This window comes from Ochlerotatus camptorhynchus, unplaced genomic scaffold (genome assembly GCF_037179485.1).
Source record: "Ochlerotatus camptorhynchus isolate MF236.1 unplaced genomic scaffold, CSIRO-AGI_Acam_v1.1 ptg000177l, whole genome shotgun sequence".
Lineage (NCBI taxonomy): Eukaryota > Metazoa > Arthropoda > Insecta > Diptera > Culicidae > Ochlerotatus > Ochlerotatus camptorhynchus.
In genome coordinates, this window is record NW_027040667.1 from 2,303,941 (window position 1) to 2,312,122 (window position 8,182).

At 36.6% G+C, this 8,182-nt stretch overlaps 1 long non-coding RNA gene across 1 annotated transcript; it reads right to left on the reverse strand.

The window, feature by feature from the left end:
- Positions 1-5,030: 5,030 nt before the first annotated feature.
- On the reverse strand, positions 5,031-6,805 carry LOC135701839 (uncharacterized). The gene is made up of 2 exons (XR_010517669.1): positions 5,307-6,805; positions 5,031-5,173 (listed from the first exon to the last, which is right to left on the reverse strand). It is a non-coding gene; the product is annotated as an uncharacterized LOC135701839 (long non-coding RNA).
- Between the last annotated feature and the right edge of the window lie 1,377 nt (positions 6,806-8,182).

Consider the following 8,182-nt stretch of genomic DNA (forward strand, 5'->3'; position numbering starts at 1 on the left):
ATTCAACGTCTCAGTGCCTTAAGTCCGTCAAATATTCTTTTCACTATTTGCCATCTGGCCAATAGGGCTTCATAACTAAATGTACCATCATTCGACCTTTTGTCCCTCTTTGAATCATTCGGATCTTGTAAAATTTTCAAAGTGGCGTCTTTGGAATAAAAAAAAAAAATTAGCACGGAAACTGCACTTGATCACGCGATGACGCTTGGGCAGTGAATCCAAACACATAAAGCAACCAAAAAGATCAAACGCTTGCTGCTACTACCACGATAAATTCACTCTGTAATATAGCTTGATCGAAGTTGTGACTTCGGCATGACAGACTATTTTCGGCAACCCAAATTGAAACACTATTTTCACTGGATTTTCTTACAAAAACACTTCGCTGAATGCATGCAAACGATTCTTTATGCTTTCAGCTTCAATTTGACTATATTTTTACCACTGAGAAAAAGCAATCTAGCAGGGTTTTCTTGAAATGAAACACACGCACTACAAATTGTAGCTGATTTCGAGTTGCCGATAATAGAACAGCAGATTTACATGCAGTTCAAATGGAACGGTTGCCGAAGAAAAACTGGTTGCCGATAATACTCGCTCTCACTAGAGAAGATTGGAGCTTTGTAAAAGCGTTTCAAAACAGTTTTTGACAATTCTTTCGACTGAAATTGTTAGAGCAGCTGGCAGCAAAAGATTGTAAGCAAACCAATACTGCATATGTGTGCGTTCCATGGAGAAAAAGGCTATAGAAAGAAGGTGGCTGCTTAGGTTGCCGAGAATACGTAAATTCCCCTATCTTGATCGGAATCGAGAAAAGACTTAACAACATATTCCTATTAATCCCATCTTCGGCGTTACATCGTGAAGCAACAATTTGGTCGTTTCCTTCTACCGGCCCGAGCGAGCTCTTGTTTAATTATTATAGTCACTTTAACACTCTTGGGCCCTTCGTGACTTATCCTGGGATGAGATTTTAACTAGTGATTTTGGCGTGATCCACTACGCCGGGGCCGTCCCCACAATCTAAGCAAAACACGGAACAGTGGTAATAGTCTCAACAAGTCATTTCGCATTTTAGAGAAGGGCAGGGGGAGAAACGTGATTAGTCGTCAAAGGCCCCTTAGTATGTCAAACACCAGCAAGCGTTTACAAGACCCCAAGTTAACGTCCCGACCCCCAGTTGGATTGAATTTAAGTGATCATTTAGCTCCACTCAGCTGGTGGACTCAGTTCAGACGTTCTCCCCGTGCCCTTCTCTAAAATGCGAAATGCCTAGGCTGCCTAGGGAAAGTCATCTAAATCGGTGCCAGAAACAGCTGGCTGATTTCGACAAAATTTAAGTGTTTCAATCATGTTTAAAACCAGACATTAAATTCATTTGAAACAGGAAATGATGTTGCATTTCTGTTAGATTGTATACAGTCCAATGTTAGTAACTCAATATTGGACCATTGAGTTAGGGAGGATATCGAGCTACGGAGGTCAATTTTGGAAATTTGTATGGGAATTGTGGTTGACGTATTTAGTCTGGATTTGAAATGAGTTAGGGAGAGATCGAGTAAGACCGATATATTCTCAACAAATACTCTTTAGTACCGAAATATATGTTATTTCAAGAGCTAGAGCGACCACTTGGAATGCCGTGTTGAATAATAGAACTATTAACCAACCAGTGCCAAAGTAGCGTGGGATGACCATGGGAGCTGAAGTAACATTAGTCAGAATTTAATTCTCGAGATGGATTGGGACGACCAATTGACAGCCTTTGGTAGATACTAAGGAAAAGATAATTTTCTAAGGGTAAAAAACGGCTCCACTTACAATGTTTGCACCTGAATGTGAATTGGGATGACTAGCTGAAATTTGTTGTGAAAAGATGGTTCGGGACGACCTTCGAAACAAATTTCACGAACAGTGCAATAGGTTTTGGGACGATCACTTACAGGAGATCGGAATTTTTTCCAGAAACATATTGATGCGGAACGACCGTAGAATACCGCACAATATCCATCGGTATTTGACTAATGAAAGGAATTGCAATCATTGGACGTGAACTTAGGGTCTTGGACACTAAGTGCGGAACGCTTATCGCTATTTGATCCGCTGGGGAATTTTGTTGGCAGCTCAAACTACCCAGCGAAAGTCAACAGGTCAAGACTAAATTTTAGACAAAAAAAAGTCAGATCCGCTGTCAACCATCATATGAAAACCAGACTTTTTTTGCTTTTCGAACAGAAAATTAATGATATCAACAACTGCTGTTTGATCAAACAGCTGGATCAACAACGTAGAATCCTGTACAAAAAAGTAGCTCGGGTTGTCCAATCGGAACATCGATGAACATTAATCATAATTTAATTCTTGAGATGGATTGGGACTCCTACTTGATATCCCCTGATAAGAGAACGGCGGCTTGGGAAGAACTGAGTTCGTAAAGCGTGAAAAGAGCTTCCCAAAGTGTGAGATCCATATTGTGAATAAAAACGAATGAATACGGCATAAGGCCATATTTTGGACTGGGAGGGATTAGACTTAGAAACTGAGAAATTTTAAACTTGATAAAAATTTAGATTCAAGTGAAAAATTTCCAAATCCCACAAGGAAAATATTCATGATTTTGAAACTAAAAAAGCCATATTTAAATTTGAGACTCTAAGATTTTTAAAGATTTTCTAGAGATCACAAGTTTAAAAATAATTGTAACAAATTCTAAAAATGTTTGGGATATTACACTTTAAAACCTTCGGAAATTTGCAAGGTTCGTAAACAGAGAAAAAATCATAACTCTGACATAAGAATTTTCAAGAGAATTTTGACGAGAATTGCTAATGAATTATGGGCAGAATTTGAAATGAATTCCACGGATAATGCAAACGTGGTTCTCAAGAGGACTCCAAAGAAATTTTGTGGAGAACTTTAATTGACATCTATGGATTGCTTCCAAGGTGGTGCTGAAATAATTTCGTATGAATTACATGACATTCACAATCAATGAGAAGATGGACGAAAAACACAAGTTGTTGTCAGAAATTTGAAATAAAATCCCCGCCAAATCCACACGAACCAAGATTTAAAGATTAAAGGAAACCTTTTTAATCATGGAATTTCAACGAAATGTAGGGTAGAGCACTACTTCGTCGTAATCGGCCATTTCCGTTCTATCGATCAGAAAAGATCAATAATATCAATAATTTCACCATGCACAAATCAATAATAGGTTTGTTCTGATGCGTAAGTTCATTAGCTACAACATAAATCCAGTTAGAGCGCATTGTATGAATATTTACGCTCATTGTTCTCAAAACAAAAGAAGCGCTCCTAGCGAATCCCATTTTTATACGTTAGGACGGAATTGAAACTCGTTGAACGAATTTAGAATCAAGAATCAGTGTTAGATTTTCAACAATATCTCAACAATTTGTGACTCTTTATCAAATCCAACGGTACGTATGGAAAGGTGAATGAATTCATCTTCGACAGAAATATTCATTTTTTTGTTTAAACTCGTTCAGAAAAGAGAGGTAAAGCGCGGGTTGTGCTAAGTAGGACGTAAATTAGATCAAAAACCTCAAAGGGTTTTGGAAATTCTATGAAACTCCCTGTGCCTTTCTTGAACTTTTCCAAAATTTTCTTAACTATCACGAAGTATCATATACTTTCAATAGATTCTCTCAATTTCTATGAAGTTTCCGGAACTTCTTTTATGGGTTCATTGCAATGTTGAGGTTTCTTGAATTTCGTTTAGTTTCTGTAGAGATCTTAAATGTACTGAAGTTCTTTAAATTTCCTGTAAATGTCTCTTAGATTTTGATAAAGATTTCCAAAGCATTTTCAACATTTCCAAACTTCATTGAAGAGCTGTTAACTAATCTATGGATGATTTGAACTTCTTTAAAAAGCTTCCCCCCCCTAAGCTTCCTTGAAGTTCCTTTGAACGTCTCTGAAGAGCTTTTCCGATGTTCCTAAAGTTCTCCGAAGCTTTCCCGAATTGATTATTTTTGATTTGATATTCCCTTTACTACAATAAAGTTCTTTGAGTTTTTCTTAACTTTGCTGAATTTTATTGAATTCCATTGTTTTCACATTAAATTCAGAAATTCAGGAAATTTCTCTAAAATTAACCAGACTTCAATGGAGCTCACAAAACTGGAATCCACCCAATCATTTTTGAGATGTTGGTCCACTGATCTACTTTGAAATTCTGGGAATTTATCTAAAATTTGCCAGACATCTCTGGAGATTTCTAAACTTCTACGATGCTCTTCAAACTTCAACCCTAGTGGGTATTAGTTTTGCGTGAGCGAGAAAGAAGTCATGAGAAATTGACGATTGAAGACGTTTTTTGAGAATTTTTCCCTGAAATGATTGGAACGGAGTCTTCAAATAATCAAAATTGAAGCTTAGTTGAATAATTATAATCCGAAATACACACGTAAAACCCAAGTAATTGTAACAATGCTAGATTTTGGTAAATATTTGCTGCTTAAAGCGAAGTCAATTCATTACGCCCACATTCATCAGGATTTTTATGTTTCGATGTTTGTGGTTATAAATGTCTGTATAAATCTGAAACTTTTTCGCAGTGTCTGTATAATTTCTGTACACCCAACCCTTGTCTGGCATCCCTTCGAAGTAAAATCCCAAGGGAATTGCGAGGAAAGTTATAATGAAATTTTAATGATAGTTCAATGGAAATTCTGTTTCTGAGGATTTCATAAAAGAGTTTCAAGGAAATTCCGAGGAGAATTTCGAGGAAATTGTGAGACGAATTTCAAACGAATATAAAGAAGAATTCTAAGGGAAATATTAGAAGCTTTCAAGAAATTCTGGGACTAGGATATGCGTTATCAAATATGATTGCTAAAGTCTCTCTGATAGATAGGCAATAAATCAAGTAGGACCGCATTGCATTCGGGACTATACCCAATTTAATTCAAAATTTAAAATCTTTAAAAAACCCATTTAAAACCTTTCAAAAATTTCAGTTGATAGCTACCACACAGAACTCTAGCTACAGGGTTTTTTGGACCTTACAAGTTTTTTCAACTGTTTCAAATTTAACTTAACTTCTCTGAAAAGGAGTTGGATCATTGGTTTCAGTTCTGAGTTCTGTCAGCTTGAAACTCTTAGATAAATGGATCGAAAACTCTGATCGAAAAGTGGTGCTCGATAACTTTGAGGAGAAGTTCGTGGAATATTGATTTTCAAAGGAAATTCTGCCCATGTAAAACATTCTTCTATATGTTTTCAACCATTCCCCTAAAGTTCCCAAAACTGCTGCTACTGCAATTGGCAGCAACTCCAACCATCTCCGTAAGATACCTGAATTTCATCGAGTAGAAAAAATAACGTTATGTAATTCCCACTACCCATTATACTCAGCTATCACTCACTACCCGCAAATCAATTGTTCAAAGAAGAAAATCCACATTCTAACCTTCACCATTAACAAGCAACGGTTCTATTTAAGAAACGAGGATCTTATGTAATGTATAGTATTTTTAGAGATGCAAAACTACAGAGGGAGGTACATTCTAAAACATAGAGAGAAAGGAAACCACTTTCAAGAAGTTTCTATTTATATGTTTGTATTCCAGATAAGAAAAAGAAAAGAAACGTAGAAATTAAATTATATAGAGCATGCAGCAAACATAAGAACCGAGAAGAAAGTACAATTTTAACCTACTTTACCAAGCCTAACTATAACAAAATAAAATACTACAAAAGAGAACTAATCTAATTCAATCCAAAAGCGGAATGTTCGCGATTTGAACAATCCTAGCCGCGTAGGGAACCGATCATCTCCTCATCACACATCCCGTTGCAAATCTGCTTATTCGGGAAAATTCTGCTCGCACCTGTTTGCGTAAGAATAAAGCCAAATTCCCCCCAGCCATGCAGATAAGGCTCGATTTCAAGTTCAATTCAATTCAATTATAGCAAACCATATTGCGAAACCATCATTAGCGCTGCCGGATCGAAAACAAAAAAAACTAAAGGCGCCGTTTACCAATCCCAAACATAGCGGGAGTATCAATTATAATCCAACGAACGCAAGTAGTGCACATGGGCCGGAGTAAAACTATGATAATTGCCTGTGTAGCAAACGAAGAGCATTGGAGAGGTCAATCTCTTTGGCAGATGATGAAGATGATCATGCAGAAATAACCGATCGAAACAATTGATAGTGTGAAATTCTGAATGGTTTTTTTTTTGTTCAAGAGAAAAGAAAATGAAGACAACTGTAGGAGAAAAAAAAACACATGGCTATTGTTGTTTGTGTAGGTGTATGGAGGAGAGGAAATCGGAAGTAGATCGCTTAATTGAACGAAAATAGTAACGGAAGATGGTGTGTTGATTATTAGACGTATTTTCCCTTTGATATCGTTCGGTGGTCGTTCGCTTGATAATATGCTGAATGTTGTTTTTGTTTTATTCCTTTATTTAGACTTCGGATAATAAATCACGTTTGAGGCCAATTTAGACTACTTATACATACGTAGATATGCAATACCTCCCGCGGGGAACATCAAATTTCGTTTTGCTTGTTATGTCTTGCAGAGTAGCTACAAATATCGACCGTTGAACATGATCAAAAGTATAATTAAACAATAGTGCATCATATTAGCAAACTGCAAAGTTTTTAAGAGAGTATAAGCACGTGGAATACGATACATGATAAATCAATTCTTTGAAGTACTATTGAAGGGCAGTTATACAGTTGTAATTTTTATACATATAGCATTTCGATTATTTATTAATCTGTGAAACATATCTATTCGAAATAAATAAAACAATCAGAAAAATCAAATGAAGCTGAAATTTCTTGACAAGGTATCCGAAAAAAAAAAAATCCCTAGACTGGAGTCCTACCGAGTAGCATGCCATCGATTTTTTTTTTCTGGTGCGGTTTTCTTTTTTTCCAAAAAATTGGTGGGGTTGTGTACAAGACACAACCGCATGGGTGACGTAGACTACGTTAAGCTGTGTAGTGAAATTATCCTGCATTTTTCTAGATATTGATTTAAAATACAGTAGAAGTAACCTATGATTTCGGTCCTATGTACATATTTTGGATTTCCCACTTAGTAAAACTTGGTTAAATTAAGGACCTCATAAAAATTCAAATGCTATTACATTTGGTTCCTAAATTACAATCAAATGTGAGTAAGGCTTTCTTCAGGTGATTCATTGAAGCGTCCAACAATGACTGTCTTGATGGCTGATATTCCCTATCACTTCAATATTTATAAGCTCGCTGACAAATCTCGGACGGTTGTGACATCACTCATGAAATTGAAACTCCTTGTGTACTGGACTGCAACAAACGTGAAGTTCCAGTTTCTTTGTTAGAAATTTTGTGAGAGCTGATATCTGTACTCTTGAAATTTTTATGTGGTAGGGTAGATAACTACTTCGGCCTAAGCGCCCATTTTGGGCCTATCAAGCAAAAAACATCAAATAAAGTCATGATTTTGGCGTTAACAGGTAGATTATGCGTTTGGTACGATACTTTAGTTCAAATGCTACCGAACGAAGTCAATAAGAACGCGTGATATGAATGTTTGTACCCAATATTCTTAAATACAAATGAAGCGCCCTGACCGAATTAATTTTTATCCTCATCCGATAGGCCGAAGGGAATTCATTGGCGCTTCAATGGCGTTTCAATGCGTTAGGCCGAGTTTAGAATTCGTAGGCCGAGTTTGGCGTCAAGAAGCAGTGTTGGGCTTTTAACAATATGCTCTTTATCAAATCTTACGGTACGTACGGAAAGGTAAATAATTGTGGAAACCATCAGTAATAATAACATTCCGTTTGGTGCTAAACTACGCTAGATAAAGAAAAAGTAAGTGTGGGATTTTATTAATAGGCCGGAAATGGGGTAGTTAACCCTAATGAGATTGATCAGAAATAAGGTTTCCTCAGCGATTCAACTTCAAAACGCTAAAAATAAATGCACCCACAAAAACGGAGAGCACAATTTTGCACCAATGTTATACAACATCATAGTTGATCGGAATGATATCAATTAGCCATGTTGTTGATCGGCCGGTTTTCGAGAAAGCGTCTGTCAACATTGATTCCTTGTCTGATAGAAATAAGTCTGCTGGAATAGCAGGTTTATTTGAAAGTTTTCCATCTGTCAAATTTAAGTAAAAATTCACCAAATGGAACAATG